General features: G+C 37.6%; 1 non-coding gene across 1 annotated transcript; it reads left to right on the plus strand.

Annotated features, from left to right (window-relative positions):
* Positions 1-257: 257 nt before the first annotated feature.
* Positions 258-375, plus strand: LOC139182397 (small nucleolar RNA SNORA26). Its single transcript, XR_011566061.1, has one exon. It is a non-coding gene; the product is annotated as a small nucleolar RNA SNORA26 (small nucleolar RNA).
* Positions 376-20,824: the final 20,449 nt, after the last annotated feature.

A 20,824-nucleotide genomic window follows, 5' to 3' on the forward strand; every position in this document is an offset into this window, starting at 1 on the left:
GGCACATGATTAATCGTCAAAGAAATTCACAAAAAGTCAAGTTCCCAGTCCACAGCACTCTTGGTCCTCAAGGCACCAAACCATCTTTCAGCCACCAGGACAGCTCTGAAAATCTGGTCAGCTTTTAATCCTCCCCACTATGACAGTCCTCACATCACTCTAGTTTTCTGCTACCAGCACAGCTCAGTTGTCTATTTCCCCTCTAGCTATCAATTAACTAATTTTCTCCATATTTCCATATTCAAATTCTTGATAATGAATGAATCTATGATGCAGTGCCTTAAGAGGCTAACACAGGAGAGTAAAGAAAGTCTCCATAAAACCCAGAGAAGAGATTTTAGAACTCCTCTCTGGATCCTGTCTGGAGTCACAACTGAACCAGAAGATTTTAAGTCTTAGCACTTACTAGTATGTGTATAGTTAACACCAAAGTCATTAAACTTGACCTTCGGTTTGACAATAAAAAAAAAAAAAAATGAATGAATCTAGTGGGACCTACTAATTACCATTAGCCCTTTCCAGGTCATCTTAAAAGTGTTAATCCTGATATAGTCATACATGGCTGATAGGTTACATGGCATGGAACATGGATACCCTGATACTGTGCTGTGTTGTGCTTAGTCACTCAGTCACGTCCAACACTTTTTGACCCGATGGACTGCAGCCCACCAGGCTCCTCTGTCCATGGGGACTCTCTGGCAAGAATACTGGAGTGGGTAGCCATGTCCTCCTCCATGGACCCTGATACTACTCAGCTGTAAAAAAAAAAGAATGGAATAATATCACTGGCAGCACCTTGGATGGGCCTAGAGATTATAATACTAAATGAAGCAAGTCAGAAAGACAAATGCCATATGATTTCACTTATATATGGAATCTAAAATATGATACAAATGAACTTACCTATGAAACAGAAACAGACTCACAGACATACAGAACAGACTTGTGGTTAACAAAGGAGAGGAGAGGTGGGGGAGGGATGGATTGGGAGTTTGGGATTAGCACATGTAAACTATTTTTTATACATATATATGTTGCTGCTGTTTAGTCACTCAGTAATGTCTGATTCTTTGTGACCCCATAGACTGCATCCTGCCAGCCTCCAGTGTCCATAGGATTTCCCAGGCAACAATACTGGAGTGAGTAGCCATTTCCTTCTCCAGAAGATCTCAATCCAGGGACTGAAGCCAGGTCACCTGCATTGGCAGGCAGATTCTTTACTGCTGACCTCAGTGATTCATTATAACTGAATCACTTTGCTATATACCAGAAACAAACACAACTTTGTAAACCAATTATATTTTTTTAAAGTATTTTTTAAAAAGAACCTAAGGGCAAATTATTTTATGCTTAAAACTACCAGGTTTTTTATCTTAAATTGATAAAACTATCTTAAATTGATAAAACCCAATATAGACTTCAAATTCCCATTGTGTTTTCTATTCTTATGAAATGAACATTGACCACTCAGTTACCATGAGCTTAATGATTAATACACAGTTTTAATATATGGCTTTTAAATTTAGGAGATATTGAAAGGAGTTTAACAAATATTTGTTAAGAGGGAAGGAAAGATTAGTATTTGATATAGTGTTACAATTTACACAGTTATTAGCACTGGAAAATTAAGCACCTGTTTTGAAGAACACAAAGTACAGAGATCAGGATCCAACAGATGTTGTTTCTATTAATGCACAAATTGCTTGATTATTTCCTAATTCCCTGTTCCACTGCCATGCCTTTTGGCCTGATAACTTCATTGGACATACTAGGAAGGCACAATTTGTCTTTGATTATTTATGACCTTGGGAAAGATGAGCTATAGTGAAGCATGAGCTTCTCACCAAGATTCTTTATTTTGACCCAGATTATCCAGCTGAGACCACTAAAACATAGTGCATTTGGAGAAAGATGTGAGACCACGCAAATTTATGCTGATGCTTTAGTACCCACAGAATAAGATTATATTGTGGTGTTTACAATGAGACTCCAATTTATCTTCAACCTTAGGAGCTAGCAACCTGCTTTCAGAAACTTTGAAAGAGTTTTGCAAATACTGGAAGGCTTATATGTATAACACTCTACGAAAGAAAAAATTAAAGAAAGGGTGGGATGAATTGAAAGAGTAGCGTGGAAACATATACATTACCATATGTAAAAAAAAATGTGAGAATTTGCTGTGTGATACAGGGAGCTCAACCTAGAATGGTGGGATGGGGTGGGAGGTGGGAGGGAGGTTTACGAGGGAGGGTGCATATGTATACCTGTGGCTGATTCATGTTGATATATGGCAGAAACTAGCATACACAAAGCAATTATCCTCCAATAAAACTTTTTTAAAAAGATGGATAAAAGATAAATTATCTAATAGACAGGTGGAGAGATAGAGATGTAGTATGCAAAAATATTATTAAACAAAGCGACCAGAGACAAAACAAATCAAACAATGTTTCAAAAAAAGTAAAACAATAATAGAGTCTATATTCTGAAGTTAATTCAGCCTGTGCCATTATAAGAAATTAGTTGAATACTGTTCATTTGTAGCTTTACTGAGGTATAATTTATGCACAAACAAACTGTACACACTTCATGTAGGCAACTCTTGAATTTGGATATATGCATATTTTTGGTTTTCCAAGATGAATAAGTTGTAGAGATCTGCTATACAACACAGTTAACATACAACTGGTTAACAAACCAGTATCGAACACTGCAAAATACTATTCACTTGTACATTATATGTTGAGACAGGAGAAACTAGGATGAATAGAAACAATCAACTTTATCCAGATTTTTTAATATCATAAGCCTGGAACTGTGTGCCGCACTTCTTAACTTTTAAAAATGTGTTACTCTAATTTCTTATCATTGGTTTTAGTAGTTTCTTCTTTATTTCAATTTTGCTTGCTAGGCTTTTCAAGAATATTAGATTATTGGGTTCTCAACTCTTAGACAAGTAACAGATTTTTACATTTTTATCAGTTGCCATTGTCTATTTCCTGAGTCATTAATCTCTTATTTGCTCTGTACTCTTTATCATTTTTGGTGCTGTGCTCATCCTCTGAGTTTGGGGAATGACATTAATTTTGAATTTCCTACACATTTTCCTTTAGTTCATGGTGCTTTCAATATTTTTGTTGCTGTTGTTCATCTTCAAATGCATTGGGTGAATGTTTAATTCAGTTGTTTTAAATTTCATCTGCTTCAATAATAAAATATTTAAAGTTTTGAATTTTCTCTTGAATGGACTTTTAGATGTATTTCATATTTTAATATGAAAATTACATCTTCACTTTCTCTAAATAGTATGAAATTGAGTTTGAACTTTATTTTACACCCAATAGTAATTTAAATGATTGTGCATAATAATTTATTTTAAATGCATTATTGAAATATCTAGCTTTTGGGTATAATTTGTTTAGTTAATTGGGTGCTCTAAAATTATTGTTTCTATCAAGTTATTTATGTATATCTAACACATCTTTACATGAAATACTGTGAGGAAATGGTTTATGACCATGATATTGTTCTTGTGAACCATGCTTATTCATATAAAATTATCTTGCTTAATGATTTGTCTTGAATTGTTGTTGTTTCATAGCTAAGTCATTTCTGACTCTTCTCCACCCTCTGGACTACAGCATGCCAGGTCTCCCTGTCCTTCACCATCTCCTGGAGTTTGCTCAAATTCATTTCCATTGAGTCAGTGATGCTATCTAACCATCTCATCCTCTGCCCCCCTCTTCTCCTTTTGCCTTCAATCCTTCCCAGCATCAGAGTCTTTTACAATTAGTCACTCTTCGCATGACCAAAGTATTGGGGCTTCAGCATCACTCCTTCCAATGAATACTCAGGGTTGATTTCCCTTAGGGTTGACTGGTTTGATCTCCTTGCTGTCCAAGGAACTCTCGAGTCTTCTCCAGCACCACAGTTCTAAAGCATCAGTTCTTCAGTATGCGGCCTTCTTTATGGTCCAGCTCTCATACCCCTACATAACTACTGGAAAAATCATAACTTTGACTAGATGGACCTTTGTCAGCCAAGTGATGCTTCTTTTTTTTAATGCACTGTCTAGGTTGATTATAGCTTTTCTTCCAAGGAGCAAGCGCATCTTTCACTTTCGTGGCTTAGTCACCATTCACAGTGACTTTGGAGCCCAAGAAAATAAAATCTGCCACTGTTTACACTTTTTCCCCATCTATTTGCCATGAAATGATAGGACCAGATGCCATGATCTTAGTTATTTTAATGTTGAGTTTTAAGCCAGCTTTTTCACTCTCCTTTTTCAACCTCATCAAGAGGCTCTTTAGTTCTTCATTCCCTGTCATTAGAATGGTATCATCTGCATATCTGAGGTTGCTGATATTTCTCCCTGCAGTCTTGATTCCAGCTTGTAATTCACTTTAGTGAGTGTGGAATGATGTCTTATTGTGGTTTCACAATGTTTTAATTACCCTAATGTAATAAATTTAATGATTTCTGCTTTAGCAAGTATCTCTTCCTGTTTTTTGAAGCAATCAAGCTAATTTATTTATTTTTAAATGACCTTTATATTAATATTTTCAGGTTGAAAACAATTGTAATTTTCACTGGTACTGTGCTATTTTTAGTGATTAATTTAGGGAAGTTTTATATACTTACAATTTTTGAAGATTCTTTTGTGTCTCTTAATAAGATTTTGTATTTTTCATTTAGATCCTGGACATTTTTATTATGCTTATCCCTAGAAATATGACACCCACTGGTTTGGCTACCACACAGGAAAGCTATTACAGATACGTAATTTTATTTTGGAGAAGGCAATGGCACCCCACTCCAGTACTGTTGCCCGGAAAATCCCATGGGCTGAGGAGCCTGGTAGGCTGCAGTCCACGGGGTTGCTAAGAGTCAGACACGACTGAGCGACTTCGCTTTCACTTTCCACTTACATGTATTGGAGAAGGAAATAGCAACCCACTCCAGTGTTCTTACCTGGAGAATCCCATGGATGGAGAAGCCTGGTAGGCTGCAGTCCATGGGGTCGCACAGAGTCGGACACAACTGAAGCGACTTGGCAGCAGCAATTTTATTTTGTTAACTGGTAAACCAAAGACTGAATCCAGACTAAAAGCAAGATATTTTATTTTGAATTTTTTGTTTCAAAAACTTTAATTATTCCAGGTCCTTTTGAAAAATTAAAAGATCTAGCCTCTTCCCAGAAGTTACCAGCTGGCTGGAGTTTAGGTGCACTGTTTCCTTTACATGGGAAATGCTCTTTATAGTTCACTTTCATCTCCACTACTCCTTGTTTTATTCCAAAACTAAGGCTGAGTAAGAATGAATAAACATGTGTTCTTAAGCTGTTGTTGATATAGTTTTTCCAATAAAGAGCTAGCAAAATAGAACATTTCCTATAAATGTGTCTTGGTTGAGTTTCTCAGAAAGCATAGCCTGTGACAAGGACTTTGAAGGTGGAGAGTTTACTTGGGAAGGAATGAAGGAAGCCAGAATGAGGGAGCAGGAAGATTAAGAAAGGGAGAGAGAGAAAAACAAGGGAATATACTTTACTGATCTGGTTAGTGCGGTAAACAATGGAGGCACAATCCCCCCAAGGACCTCTGAGAACTGTATAGATGTCACCTCAGAAAAAGAAAAAAGAAAGTGAAAATGTTAGTCTCTCAGTCATGTCTGACTCTTTGCAACCCCATGGGCTATAGCCCAGCAGTCTCCTCTGTCCATGGGACTCTCCAGGCAGAATACTGAAATGTGTTGCCATTTCCTTCTCCAAGGGATCTTTCCGACTCAGGGATTGAACCCTGGTATCCCACATTGCAGGCAGTTTCTTTACCATCTGAATCATTCCTTCAAATAATGAGAGGCTACTCATCCATTGCTTTCCCCATTCTACATTCGTTGAGAGCTGCAGCAGGGACACTTCATCCCACCCCCACCAGGGGCAGAATCAGCTCCGCTGGCTTTGGGGAAAACCCCTAGGCAGAAAAATTGACCAATACTGCTGGTGCTTGAGGCACAAAGCAGGAAAGTATCTATCACAGTCACATCCAAAATCAAAGCTTGAAGAGGATGTGGCTGGGGAAACCCAGTAGCATCCACAAAACCATTTTCCTGTCAAAAGTAGGAAAATCAAGATAAAACCAAATGAATGTATGTCTGAATAAAGTATCTCAGTGTCAAAAAAGATACAACTTAAGACTCCACTGTGAAATAAACCATAGTGACAACTACAGCTGTGGTAAAAAAATATGCACATTACATAAGTTCATGTACAAGAAAAAAGACTGAAATTTCTACTGAGCTTTTTTTAATGCAAATAAAATATATGACATTGCTATATTTTTTTTTTAAATGATGAATTAGGTGAAAAGTTGCCTAAGCATCAGAATCTCTTTACAGATCGAAAATTTATAAGAGTGGCCATAAAGTACAGAAGAAATTGGGTATCCTGAATGAAGATATGAATTCACAAATTTAGTCCCAATGGAAACATGAGATCAGATTGTTGAAAGTAAGGTGGATAAACCACAAAACATCTTTCATTTCATGCTTTTTAAAAGGTAGTAAATCATTTGTGTCTTCCAACACAGTTAATGAGTACTTAGTTACACATCAAAATACCTGAAAATCTATAGTTATTTGCAGTGTCAATGTGTATTTTGGCAAGACTGAAGGTATTTAGGGCATATTGCTCAAGACAGATATAATACACAAAGAAGGCTTATATCTGTGTTGAGAAAATTCCGAATACCTCAGTATAATCTGCTCAGAAGTAGTATGTGTGCTATGTGCTTAGTCGCTCAGCTGTGTTCTACTCTGCAACTCCATGGACTGTAGCCGCCAGACTCCTCTCTCTATTGGATTTGGAGCAATGGTACAGGGAGGGAGGAGGGAGGGGGGTTCGGGATGGGGAACACGTGTATACCTGTGGCAGATTCATATTGATGTATGGCAAAACCAATACAATATTGTAAAGTAATTAACCTCCAATGAAAATAAATAAATTTATATTTAAAAAAAAAAAAAAAAGAATACTGGAGTGAGTTGCCATTTCCTCCTCCAGGGGATCTTCCCAACCCAGCAATCAAACTCACATTTCCTGCATTGCAGGTGGATTTTTTTACCTGCTGAGCCAAAGTAATATACATAATTAAGAGTGATATTCCTTTAATAACTGAGGTTAACATTAGGCTTCTTAGAATATAAAATAGATAACAATTATCTACTAGGCAGTGCTAGACACTGTAATGAGCTATGTGTGTGCGTACATATACTTTCAGCTCAGTTCAGATCAGTTCAGTCTCTCAGTCGTGTCTGACTCTTTGTGACCCCATGAATCACAGCACACCAGGCCTCCCTGTCCATCACCAACTCCCGGATTTCACTCAAACTCACGTCCATCAAGTCCATGATGCCATCCAGCCATCTCATCCCATCGTCCCCTTCTCCTCCTGCCCCCAATCCCTCCCAGCATCCGAGTCTTTTCCAATGAGTCAACTCTTCGCATGAAGTGGCCACAGTACTGGAGTTTCAGCTTTAGCATCATTTCTTTCAAAGAACACCCAGGACTGATCTCCTTTAGAATGGACTGGTGGATCTCCCTGCAGTCCAAGGGACTCTCAAGAGTCTTCTCCAACACCACAGTTCAAAAGCATCAATTCTTTGGCACTCAGCTTTCTTTATAGTCCAACTCTCACATCCATACATGACCACTGCAAAAACCATAGCCTTGACTAGATGGACCTTTGTTGGCAAAGTAATGTCTCTGCTTTTTAATATGCTTTCTAGGTTGGTCATAGGTACCTACCCCCATTGGGTTTTCTACATTAAAAAGTTTATTTAATTTATACTTTTTAATGTAGAAAACCCAGTGGGGGTAGGTACCATTACTACACCAATTTTATAGATGAGGAAAATGAGGAAAAGGGAAATTAAGTAGCTTGCCCAAGGTTACACAGTATATCAGTGAGGGTTCTCCAGAAGAACACAACAAATAAGATTTATTTTAGGAAACTGTCTCAAACAATTGTGGAGGCTGACAACTCTGAAATATATACAGCAGGCTGGCAGACTGGAAACTCAGGCAAGAGTTGCTTCTGCAGTTTTGAGTTTGAAATCTGTAAGGGCAGGTCATCAGACTGGAAACTCAGGCAAGATCTTTATATTACAGTCTTGAGGTAGAATTCTTTCTTTCCCAAGGAAACTTCAGTCTTTTGCTCTTCAATTAGATGTGGTTCAACCACCTTATCAAGAGTAATATCTTTTAACTTAGCTGATTTTAGATATTAATCATATTTATAAAATACCTCCATTGTCATTTTAATGTCAGTATTGTATTATGCTAATGACTGATGACTGGAATCAGAGACAGAAATGAAAAATAACTACCTTTACTTTTTACATCCATGAATTGTTTCCTCAATCAATTGTAATTCTCTCTACAATTCAGGAGAAGGAAATGGCAACCCACTCCAGTATTCTTGCCTGGAGAATCCCATGGACAGAGGAGCCTGAGGGGCTACAGTCCATGGGGTTGCAAAGAGTCAGACACGACTGAGTGACTAACACACACGCTACAATTCCACTGAGAGGCACTTGGAATAGTAATGGGAACAGAGTGGACAGAGCATCTAAAGGAATATTCTCATTATAGTATATATCTTATTCAGCTTTTAGTGAGAGACATGCCAGTACATTAGACCTTTAAGAGTCGTTATTGTTCAGTCACTAAGTCATATCTGGCTCTTCACCATTCCATGGACTTCAGGACACCAGACTTCCCTGTCCTTCATTATCTCCCTGAGTTTGCTCAAATTCATATCCATTGAGTCAGTGATGCTATCTAACCATCTCATCCTCTGCTCCCCTCTTCTCCTCTTGCCCTCAAACTTTCCCAGCATCAGGATCTTTTCCAGTGAGTCAGCTCTTCGCATCAGGTGACGAAAGTATTAGAGCTTTAGCTTTAGCATCAGTCTTTAAAATGAATATTCAGGGTTGATTTCCTTTAGGACTGACTGGTTTGATCTCCATGCAGTCCAAGGAACTATCAAGAGTCTTCTCCAGCATTGCAGTTTGAAAGGATCACTCAGCCTTCTTTATAGTCCAACTCTCACATCTGTACATGACTACTGGAAAAACCAAACCTTTGACTAGATGGACCTTTGTCAGCAAAGTGATGTCTTTGCTTTCTAATGCACTGTCTAGTTTTGACACAGCTTTTCTTCCAAGGAGCAAGAACCTTTTAATCCCATGGCTGCAGTCACTGTCTACAGTGATTTTGGAGACCCAAAAAATAACCTGTCACTGTTTCCAATTTTTCTCAGTCTATAGTCCATGAAGTGATGGGACTGGATGCCATGATCTCAGGTTTTTGAATGCTGAGTTTTAAGCCAACTTTTTCACTTAAGAGTGCTCACTGCCGAATGCCTTACATGCATTGTATTAAAACATTTCAAATATGTCTCCTTCTCCAGATCTGTAATTACTTCATTCTCTCTCATGTTTCTGCTGTTGAAGCTCAATGTTCAATGGAATTTAAAACCTGTCATTAGCTGTATCCTAAAGGGTCTAAATAAAATAGAAAGTGAAAGTGAAGTAGCTCAGTCGTGTCCAACTCTTTGCGACCCCATGGACTGAAGCCTACCAGGCTTGTCCGTCCATGGGATTTTCCAGGCAAGAGTACTGGAGTGGGTTGCCATTTCCTTCTCCAGGGGATCTTCCTGACCCAGGGATCATACCCTGATCTCCCCCACTGCAGGCAGACGCTTTGCCCTCTGAGCCACCAGGGAAATAAAATAGAGTAATATGCTATTAGATTCATTAAGGGAATGAAAGGGCTTCCCTTGTGGCCTATCTGGTAAAGAATCCGCCTGCAATGTGGGAGACTTGGGTTTGATCCCTGGGTTGGGAAGATCTCTTGGAGAAGGGAAAGGCTACACACTGGAGAATTCCATAGACTGTATAGTCCATGGGGTGGCAAAGAGTCAGACACGACTGAACAACTTTCACTTCACTTCACTTCTTAGTCAATTGCTTCAAAATCAATGGGCAGTGCTTACTAAAAGAGTATACTGCCCCAGATTCCTTCCAGCTGATGAGAGACCTATAACTAAATTCTAGTCCTAAATATCAGCAGAAGTGTTTTGTAGGACTTGAGAACAACTGGTTGAAAGGTGTTACTAAAGTTAGTTAGAGTTCATTATTTTCCCTTACACTATTCTTCCTTCTGCAACTCAGACAAGATAACTGAAGCTCTTCCTGCCATTTTGGATTGTGTGGTGACCTGAAAAAGGAAACCACACCCTTACATGGTAGAATACAGAATCAGAGTTTGGCTGCCTAATGAAGCTCTGTGACTGGCATACTAACCTCTGGATTTCATAGTTCTTTCTCTCTTTGCATGCCCTCCAATCTTCTACTATTGCCACATGATAGGCTACAGTAGTAGAGAAACCCATGAATGCAGCCCATTGATGTCAGCCTACTGAAGCATAGATTACGGTAGAGAAAGACAGAAAAGTACCCATCATTCCAAGGTGTGAAATTATGATACAAATGTGAAACACTGATCTCAGAGAAGTTAAGGAAACTCCCAAATTACAAAGATTATAAATGGTAAGGTCTGGTCTTAAACTCATACTTTTATCCTTTCTATGCTAGCATTAGGATTAATTAACACAGGATGAGAAAGAACAGGTCTAGACAAGCATGCAGTCAACATGGACAATAGTGGATAAATTATATAGAGTGACGAAAAGAAAAGGAGGGTTGGAGGTGAGTTCCAGAAGAGACAAGGTAAATAAAAGATCGCCTCTTAGACAAATTAAGAGTCATTACATCACATTGACATAATCCCCCTCTGATTGAAAGAACAGTAAGCAGAATTTACAAGCAACTGTCATCGTGTAATACAGCTAAGATGGAGTGTACAGAGTCTGAAGATTACCTTTACTCAGAAGATCTTAAGACAGATTCTCACTGACTGTGGTCAGCATAGTCTTTTAGAATGACTGTTGCTTCTGTAGACTTTGGACGACATGAACAATACTATGCCTTCACTTTTGTATCCTCATTATCTAATGCAGGTCTAGACACATGTTAGGTGCTCAATAAAACTTGCAGACTAAATTAACACAGACACATTGATGGTTAGTGTCATGCCCTCTGTAGGGAAAAAAAAAATGGCTAGATTGGACCCAAATTCTACCATTTAAGTTATCTGGAACAACTTTCTTAACTTTTACACTTATTAATCAGCAAATTGAGGAAAATGACATCTTCCTCAGATAGTTGTTTGGAATAATAAGTGAACACAAGTAAAACAATGCCTGGAATGTAATAAGCATTCGGTGTGTGTTAACTCTAATTCTTGCATGTTTTAAAATATCTTCCCTTTGTTATGTTCCTTTGATTAAAATAATTTTTAGCCTAGTTGAATATGAGTGTTTGGGAAAAATAAGAGAATGAGAGAAAACATTTATGTGAGAGAGGAAAATTTGTGAGATAGTCATTGGAGAGAATGGGTTAGGACTCACTGTGAGCTCATGGTGTTGAATATTTTGTTGATGCTAGTGATCAGTAGTCTGTGGCCCCAGTAGCTGTGCAAATGTGGTGTTCCTCCAGCATACATCTGCTGCTGCTAAGTCGCTTCAGTCGTGTCTGACTCTGTGCGACCCCATAGACGGCAGCCCACCAGGCCCCACCGTCCCTGGGATTCTCCAGGCAAGAACACTGGAGTGGGTTGCCATTTCCTCCTCCATTGCATGAAAGTGAAAAGTGAAAGTGAAGTCGCCCAGTCATGTCCGACTCTTAGCGACCCCATGGACTGCAGCCTACTAGGCTCCTCCTTCCACGGAATTCTCCAGGCAAGAGTACTGGAGTGGGGTGCCATTGCCTTCTCCAAAACATACATCTAGGCCATCTTAAAAAGACTATTTTTATATATCACTTTAGCATGGGTATACATATTATTTATAAAAGCTTTCAGGATAAGAATAAGGATTAGATAGCATTTATTCTATTGGAATATAAAAAGTTGAATGACATTTATTGGAACATTAGTTATGAACCTTACAAAATAAAACACATCCTCCCAAATATTTACAGCTTCCCAATAACCAAGTGTCCTAATTTGCAAAAATTTACAAACCTTAAGAATATGAGTTAGTAGAAAAAGCCACTGCATGACTTCTAGCCACATATAATAATAAAGCCACATATAATAATAAAGCCACATAATAATCCCACATATCCATCCAGTACTTCTAACATACAAACTGAAAGTCAGTTCCCATGTACTTTAACTGATCATGGTACATTTTATGTTTCTCTTACTCTACCCCATACTCTTGAGAGTCCCTTGGACAGCAAGGAGATCAAACCAGTCAATCCTAAAGGAAATCAACCCTGATTATTCATTGGAAGAACTGATGCTGAAGCTGAAGCTCCAATACTTTGGCCACCTGAGGCGAACAGTTGACTAACTGGAAAAGATCCCAATGCTGGGAAAGATTGAAGGCAGGAGGAGAAGGGGATGACAGAGGATGAGATGACTGGATGGCATCACTGACTCGATGGACGTGAGTCTGAGTGAACTCCGGGAGTTGGTGATGGACAGGGAGGCCTGGCGTGCTGCGATTCATAGGGTCGCAGGGAGTCGGACACGACCGAGTGACTGATCTGATCTGATCTGAGCAGAGTAAAAAGTCATTGAAAAACATGATTCCTGTTCCATGTTATTCTTGTCTCCATTAATAGACAATAGATACTAATGTCTACGTTACAGTAAATAATAAAAGGCTATCTGTATTTACTGTCTAAAAAGCACTTTGAACCAAATGAATTTAATGTTGCTTATTCATTGTTAAATTTTAAGCTAGCTCTTTTAGCAGTATTTAACACAATCTTAATTGACGCAAAAGTCCACTCACAAAGAATTAATCTAGGATAGTTTCTCCTATGAATCAGATAGAACCAATAATACATAAAGTAGAAAGTGTTAGTCGCTCAGTCACATCTGACTTTCTGTGACCCCATGGACTGTAGCCCACATGACTCATCTGTCCATGGAATTCTCCAGCAAGAATACTGAGTTGGGTAGCCATTCCCTTCTCCAGGGGATCTTCCCAACCCAGGGATTGAACCTGGGTCTCCCACATTGCAGTCAGATTCTATACCATCTGAGCCACCAGGTCACTCCTAAAATTACATTTTTTAAAATCGTTCACATTGGCCTTCAAACAATGTTCTTATAAACTATGTGGAATTATTTCAAAGTACAAACCTTAGTTTAAAATACATTTATATTTATTGCTTAATATTTGCCTTTAAAAGCTTAAGATTTTATTTTAGCAAAATAAACATTTTAAAAGCTGTTTCACATGTGAAATTCTCTGTAATGTATAATTTAATAAAATGATCAACATACATGTGTTTCTATGTTTTTTTTATAACAAGCTCTAAAAACCTGGCAAATTGTATTTAATTTTGTTTGTTTTGTTCTAAAATTTTTTATTCTCCAGTAGCCAACAAGGGAATGCAGAAATGTCTCCAATGGATAAAACTCAGGATTCTTTCTATTCTTTACAATATATATGGTATATGTGGTAAATCTATTATTCTTGGTATGACAACCACTATGCTAGCATTTTTTAACATTTCACTAGCTGAATGATTTGTTTATTTAACTAATATGTGGGGTAGGGGGGAATACTACAAAAATGTAGCATTGAAATCTCTAAACTCTTCCTCTTTCCCAGATTTGGAATGCTTATTAAAATTCTTCAAAGAAAGTGAATTATTTCATTAAAACATGATGTACAGCAGGCCTTTCCTGAGGTTTACAAAAGTTTGCAAGGCTGTGCGTAGCCTATTACCATTTTGTAAGTGGCTGGATGTTCTCTAAAATCAAAACAGAGGGAGACAAGACAGTAATTGGTCTTGTCATCAAACAATAAAACAAATTAGCTTTTTGTTGGCTTTTTCTCCCCTTTAAAGTTTCCTTAAATTTCAAAGTCAAAGAAAATAAAATCTCTCTGGCCATCAAACAAGCAGCCTGTTAAGAAAAACAACTTCTGATGACAGCAAAATGCTAAATAAAGCTCTTTCAATTTGGAGAAGCCTCTTCTCTGTCTCAGGGTAGGACTTCGCTAAAACCATTCCCGATCAAAGGATATCAGTTATGTTTTTAAAGATATTTACAGAAGTAAATTTCATCACTGCTCTTAGGAAAACATCTCTGTTAACAAAATACCAATGCAACAAACTACTGCCTCTGGCCACTGAGGTATGCTTTGTGATTCTATCTTCAATTTCTGAAGTTACTGAAATTTTATCCTGGAAAGCTGGCAGTAGAAAAAAAAATCAGAGAACAAGAATATACAAGTAGCAAAGGATAAAATTGAAACTTGTTCCAAACCTGGAAAAATCTAACAAATTACAAATATTTTTCAGACAATTAAATTGATAACACAGATACAACTCTAATAAGTAATCATACAGTATTTATTTATGAAATAAATAATGCCATAAAATGTCTACAGCATCACTGTGATATAGATCTCCCCTATCAGCATGATTCTTCCTGTGAGAAATTTATATGTAGCAACAAGCCAGGATAGGAATTTTAAAGAGGAATTTATTTTATTTCACCTTATAAAGATAATGACACATAATATCTGATATAACTGACATTTTTCATATTTTAAGCTTTTAGAACAGATGTATTAAAACAGCATAGTTATTTAAACTGGTTTTGCTCTTGCTTTTGAAGTCTTCCTTCCATTTTTATCTCATTAAGTATTTATTCCAAATAACAATGTGGCAGGCAACAAGGATATCTATAACAAGGTGACAGGGGCAGAGGAGCTGATAAATGTTGCTTTCTATTTCTTTACATTTGTGGCAAAAATTATATAAGAATTAATAATGTACTATAATCAGTATTTAAGTTCTAATTCTAACTCTCAATAAACTTAGTATCATTTGGCCTCCATTTGCAGAAATCAGCAACAGTAATAACCTACCACAGAACAATTATGATGATAAAAGGAGACCACGTATGAAAAACAATTAGTGACAGTCAGACATGAATTGAGTGTGTTATATATGCCAGGCACTACGCTGAATTTTTTCATGTGTTATCTCATTTTCAGTGTTTAAAGAACTCTACAAAAAGAAATATTTTTTCTTTCACGTGTTGCTGTGATTAGTCGCTCAGTTGTGTCCAACTCTGCGACCCCATGTACTGTAGCCAGCCAGACTCCTCTGTCCATGGAGATTCTCCAGGCAAGAATACTGGACTTGGTTGCCATGCCCTTATCCAGGGGATCTTCCCAATCCAATAACCAGGTCTCCGACATTGCAGGCAGATTCTTTACTGTCTGAGCCACCAGGGAAGTCCAAGAATACTGGAGTGGGTAACCTATCCCTTTCTCCAGGGGAACTTCCCCACCCAGGAATTGAACTGGGGTCCCCTGCACTGCAGTCGGCTTCTTTACCAGCTGAGTTACCCGGGAAGCCCCTCTCCTGTGTTAATACGCACATTTTGCATTACAGTAGCTATACAGTATCAGAGAAGGCAATGGCAACCCACTCCAGTATTCTTGCCTGGAAAATCCCATGGACGGAGGAGCCTCCTAGACTGCAGTCCATGAGGTCGCGAAGAGTCGGGCACGACTGAGCGACTTCACTCTCACTTTTCACTTTCATGCATTGGAGAAGGAAATGGCAACCCACTCCAGTGTTCTTGCCTGGAGAATCCCAGGGACGGCGGAGCCTGGTGGGCTCCTCTACGGAGTCGCGCAGAGTCGGACACGACTGAAGCAACTTAGCAGCAGCTGCAGCAGCATACAATATAGATGGGGAAACAATGGAAACAGTGAGAGACTTTATTTTCTTGGGCTCCAAAATCACTGCAGATGGTGACTACAGACATGAAATTAAAAGACGCTTGCTCCTGGGAAGAAAAGCTATGGCCAACCTAAACAGCATATTAAAAAGAAGAGACATTACTTTGCCGACAAAGGTCCTTCTAATAAAAGCTATGGTTTTTCCCGTAGTCATGTATGAATGTGAGAATTTGACTATAAAGAAACCTGAGCGTGGAAGATTTTATGTTTTTGAACTACGGTGCTGAAGAAGATTCTTGAGAGTCACTTGTGTAAGGAGATCAAACCAGTCAATCCTAAAGTAAATCAGTCATGAATATTTACTAGAAGGACATACTGAAGCTGAAACCCCAATACTTTGGCCACCTGATCCAAAGAACTGACTCATTAGAAAAGACTCTGATTCTGGGAAAGATGGAAGGCAGGAGAAGAAGGGGACAACCCAGGATGAGATGGTTGGATGACATCACTGACTCGATGGACATGAGTTTGAGCAAGCTCCAGGAGTTGGTAATGGATAGGGAAGCCTGGCATGCTGCAGTACATAGGGTCACAGAGTCTGACACGACTGAGCGACTGAACTGAACTGAAATGAGTTTAAGTCCTTCAACTAAATTTTTCTTTCTCAAGATAGTGTTGGCAGTTCTATAGATCCTTTACATTTCCATATAAATTTTAGAATTCATTCAGCAGTTTTTTTTAATCTGCCTTCTTATAGCTTATTCTAACATAATGTTTATCACAATATATCATCATAATTTGTTTAAATACCTGTTTCTCTTCTACTGTGAGATCCCTCAAAGAAATGAATGTTGTCTTATTTATTGTATTCTTAGAATCTAGCCTCTTATTATAGAGAGTGCACTTTTGAGATTTCTAGTTATTTGTTAACTGACTAATACAATTAAGTCAGCCTTGAGTTGGTTCTTACGGTTTCTATGAAACAGAGTACAATCTTTCTCATAGGTTTTCCCCTAGGAAGAAATAATTCAAAAAAAAAAAAAGTGTCCCTTGTATTTTAGCTATTTGAGACTATTGAGCTTGTCTCCCCACTCCTTACCTACGATAGAATTCATTTTCCTAAATTGATCCATTTTCTGTAAAGATTCAAATTACTGATTGATCTACTAAGGTTAGAACATATTGCCACTTACCCAATAGGTCAAAAATGGCCAAGATACACAACACTGTCGAGAAAAATTAAAGAAGACCTATATTATAAACATGCTGTGTTTATAGGTTAAAAGACTCACTGTTATTAAAAATGTCTGTTCTTCCAAATTGATCACAGAGTCAACATAATCATTACCAAACTTGATTTAGTAGTGAGAAATTGATGAACTAATTCTAAAATTTATATGGAAGCATAAAGGACCCAGAATTACCAACATAATCTTGAAAAAAAAATAAAAATGGATGATAAAAAAGGATCAATCCAGAAGGTCCAACATCTAGCAGGAGTTGCAGAAACAACAGGAAAAAAATGGTAGTAATGTTACTAAATAATTCAAGAAAGTATTGTTGAACTTCTAGATGGGAAGTGCTCACCCAATGCCTAGCACAGTGAATAGCACCAAGGCATATCACCAAGAAATTTGAGAATCCCCAGGGATAAAGAGTACTTCCTAAAGACTTGCTAAGAGAGTTAAAAACAAGTCCTGTACAAATGCTTAAGAAAAATTAAGAGATCAAAGTGATCATTTATAGCAACACTGGAAGCTAGAAGACAATGGAGTGACTCAGAATTCTGAAGGAAAATTATTAATACTTGAAATGCAGAATCATACTCTCATCTTTTCAAGTTTCTCCCCAATTAAAAATCTTTTTTTCAAAACTTTTTATTGAAATATAGATGGTTTACAATGTTGTGTTAGTTTCAGGTGTACAGCAAAGTCATTCAGTTTTATACATATTAATATATATACATTTTCAGAATCTTTTCCATAATAGTTCACCCCAAATTTTATTTCTCATGCTTTCAAGGGAAACTACCAAAGGATGTGTTTTAATACTATTGAGGAGCAAATTATTGAGCAAACGGATCCAACACAGAGGAGAGGTAAAGAGGGTTCAGAGAATGATGCAAAGAAGTCCAAGGCTGAGAGCTGTTCACAGACTGAGACAGCCAGCAGTGTGGACCAGAGCAATGGAATGGAAGGGTCCAGAAAAGAAAGCCAATGGGTTATCTAGTACATTTAACTGAATTAGTAAAATATGAATTGAGAAGCTATTAGATTATGTGGAAAGACTTAATGATAAGTACACTACATAAAAAAGCAAATGCAAGAGCAAGGCAATGATTAATGCCAGAAAGAAAAGTTGGAAACATTTATAGTCAAAATGTCAATGCTAAGACTATATTTTCTTAACCAAAATCCTAAGAGGATAGGGGAGGTGGAGAAAAGGTAAATCCATCCATCAAAATTGGAAATCAATAAACAATGTCTAGAATGCATAAATCAGGGCTTCCCTGGTGGTCCAGGAGTTAAGAATCCACCTGTCAATGCAGGGGACATGGATTCAGTCCCTGGCCCAGGAAGATCCACATGCCTTGGAGCAACTAAGCCCATGCGTCACAACTACTGAGCCCATGTGCCTCAACTAGAGAAAGCCTGTGCACAGCAATGAAGACGCAGCACAGCCATAAATAAATAAAACTTCTGAAAGACTCACAGAATGTATAAGTCAAGAAGTAATATGAGCTTAAAAAATGTACACTAGGGTGGGGGTGGGGAGGGAAATGAAACAGGACTGCTGTTAAACGTTTTCTTAGTATTTGTCTATGCATGCATATTACTTTGATAAAAATTTAAAGGGAAGATGTGAAAAAAAAAAAGAACTTTGAAGTACTAATCTCGGATTTACTGTGAGACTCATTGTGAAGTTACTTCGATACAAAAAATAATGCTATTGATATGAGGATCTGTTCTGTTCTGTTCAGTCGCTCAGTCGTGTCCAACTCTGTGTGACTTCATGGACTGCAGCACGCCAGGCTTCCCTGTCTATCACCGACTCCCGGAGCTTACTCAAACTCGTGTCCATCAAGTCGGTGATGCCATCCAACCATCTCATCCTCTGTCCTCCCTTTCTCCTCCTGCCTTCAATCTTTCCCAGCATCAGCGTCTTTCCCTATGTCAGTTCTTTGCATCAGATGGCCAAAGTATTGGAGTTTCACCTTCAGCATCAGTCCTTCAGTGAATATTCAGGACTGATTTCCTTTAGGATGGACTGGTTGGATCTCCTTGCAGTCCAAGGGACTCTCAAGAGTCTTCTCCAACACAGTTCAAAAATATGAGGATAGACCAATAGAAAAAATAATAGAATCTAGGGATAGACCCACATATACACATTCAAATGATTTTCAACTAAGGTGCCAAGACAATTCAATAGCATCAGTGTTTCTAATAAATGACATTGGAACAACTGAATATTCATATGGAAATAAACCTAAGGTATCCCATATACAAAAATTAATTTAATAAAGTCCATGTACCTCACATAAAACCCACAACCAAAAGTTCTTAGAATAAAATGTAAAGAAATATCTTCTTTTCCTTTTATAAGGCAAGAATTTTTCTGATAACACACAAAAAAGAAAAAAATAATAAATTGGGCTTCATCAAAATTTTAAAGTTTTTTCAATCCAAAGATACTACTAAAGTGACAATAAAAAAGATGAATGACACAATTAGAAAACAGTCAAAACACTTGAACAGACACTTTACAAAAGAAGATATATAATTGGTCAACAAGCTCATAAAGATGCTTAATGTTTTACTTCTACTCCTTTTTACCTAAGGGAAATTAAAACATACATGTCCATCAACAGAAAAGCTTAGCTTTGAATGCTCACAGCAGCTTTATTTTAATAAGCCCCAAACATGGAACAGACCAAATATCCATCAATAGGAAAATAGATGAGCAAATTGTGGTAAGTTCAAACGAAGAAATACTACTCAGTTCAAAAATAGAAGGTGAGGCAAACAAATTACTAACCCGTGAGTTAATCTCAAAAACATTTTGCTGAGTGAAAGAAGGCAGACACAAGAATATACATATATAATTCCCTTCATGTTGTGTGTGAGAATAGGCAAATTGATCTCTGGTGATACAAGTATATGGAGGATTCCACAAATGAGACAGCCTTCTTGGGGCTCTATTAGCAGAAATGTGGTAATAGCAATACTTGCCACAGGACAGTTATGATGATAAAACAGGACCATGCATGAAAAAATAATTAGTAGCTGTCAGTAACATGAATCGAGTATGTAATATGTGCCAGGCACTATGCTGTCTGATTTGTGGATTCTTCCTTATACTTGAACTTGATTGGTTTCCACGCTGATTTCCTCAGATCAAACATGGCTTCACTCCTAACTTTGTGAACTCAGGATTCTAAGCCAAAACTTAGGATTTAATAAGCATTTATGCTCATCAAAACACCTTGAGTTATCCCAAATGCAATAGCACCCCTGACCTAATCTATTAAATAATTATTACTCCTAAATTCTCACTCATCTTATCACTGCACAAGATTCCAGATGTATTAAACACACACACACACACACACATACTTCAAGTAGATTTGCCGCCTTCATTTCCACTTTTAAGGTTTCCACACTGTTTTCTAAAGTACTCAGTACAATATTCTTCACCTAGTGAGTTCTGTAATGCATAGTGATGATTAACTGACATTGAAAAGGTACATACCAACAAGATTAGGTTGATTCTATTAATGATTAATGTATTCTATTACCCTATAAAGGATAGGCCTTTTGGGACTCTGGTATTTTTAAAACATCTTTAAAACATCATATGCCTATTCAATATCTCGAAAATATCAAACACTCTGATTCCAGAAATACATTACTGAAGCATTCAAGAGATGAATGCCCAATGATTAAAAATCTTTAGCAAAAGAGTTCCCATCATGGATTTTATTT

Source organism: Bos indicus, chromosome 3, assembly GCF_029378745.1.
Source record: "Bos indicus isolate NIAB-ARS_2022 breed Sahiwal x Tharparkar chromosome 3, NIAB-ARS_B.indTharparkar_mat_pri_1.0, whole genome shotgun sequence".
In the NCBI taxonomy this organism is placed as follows: domain Eukaryota; kingdom Metazoa; phylum Chordata; class Mammalia; order Artiodactyla; family Bovidae; genus Bos; species Bos indicus.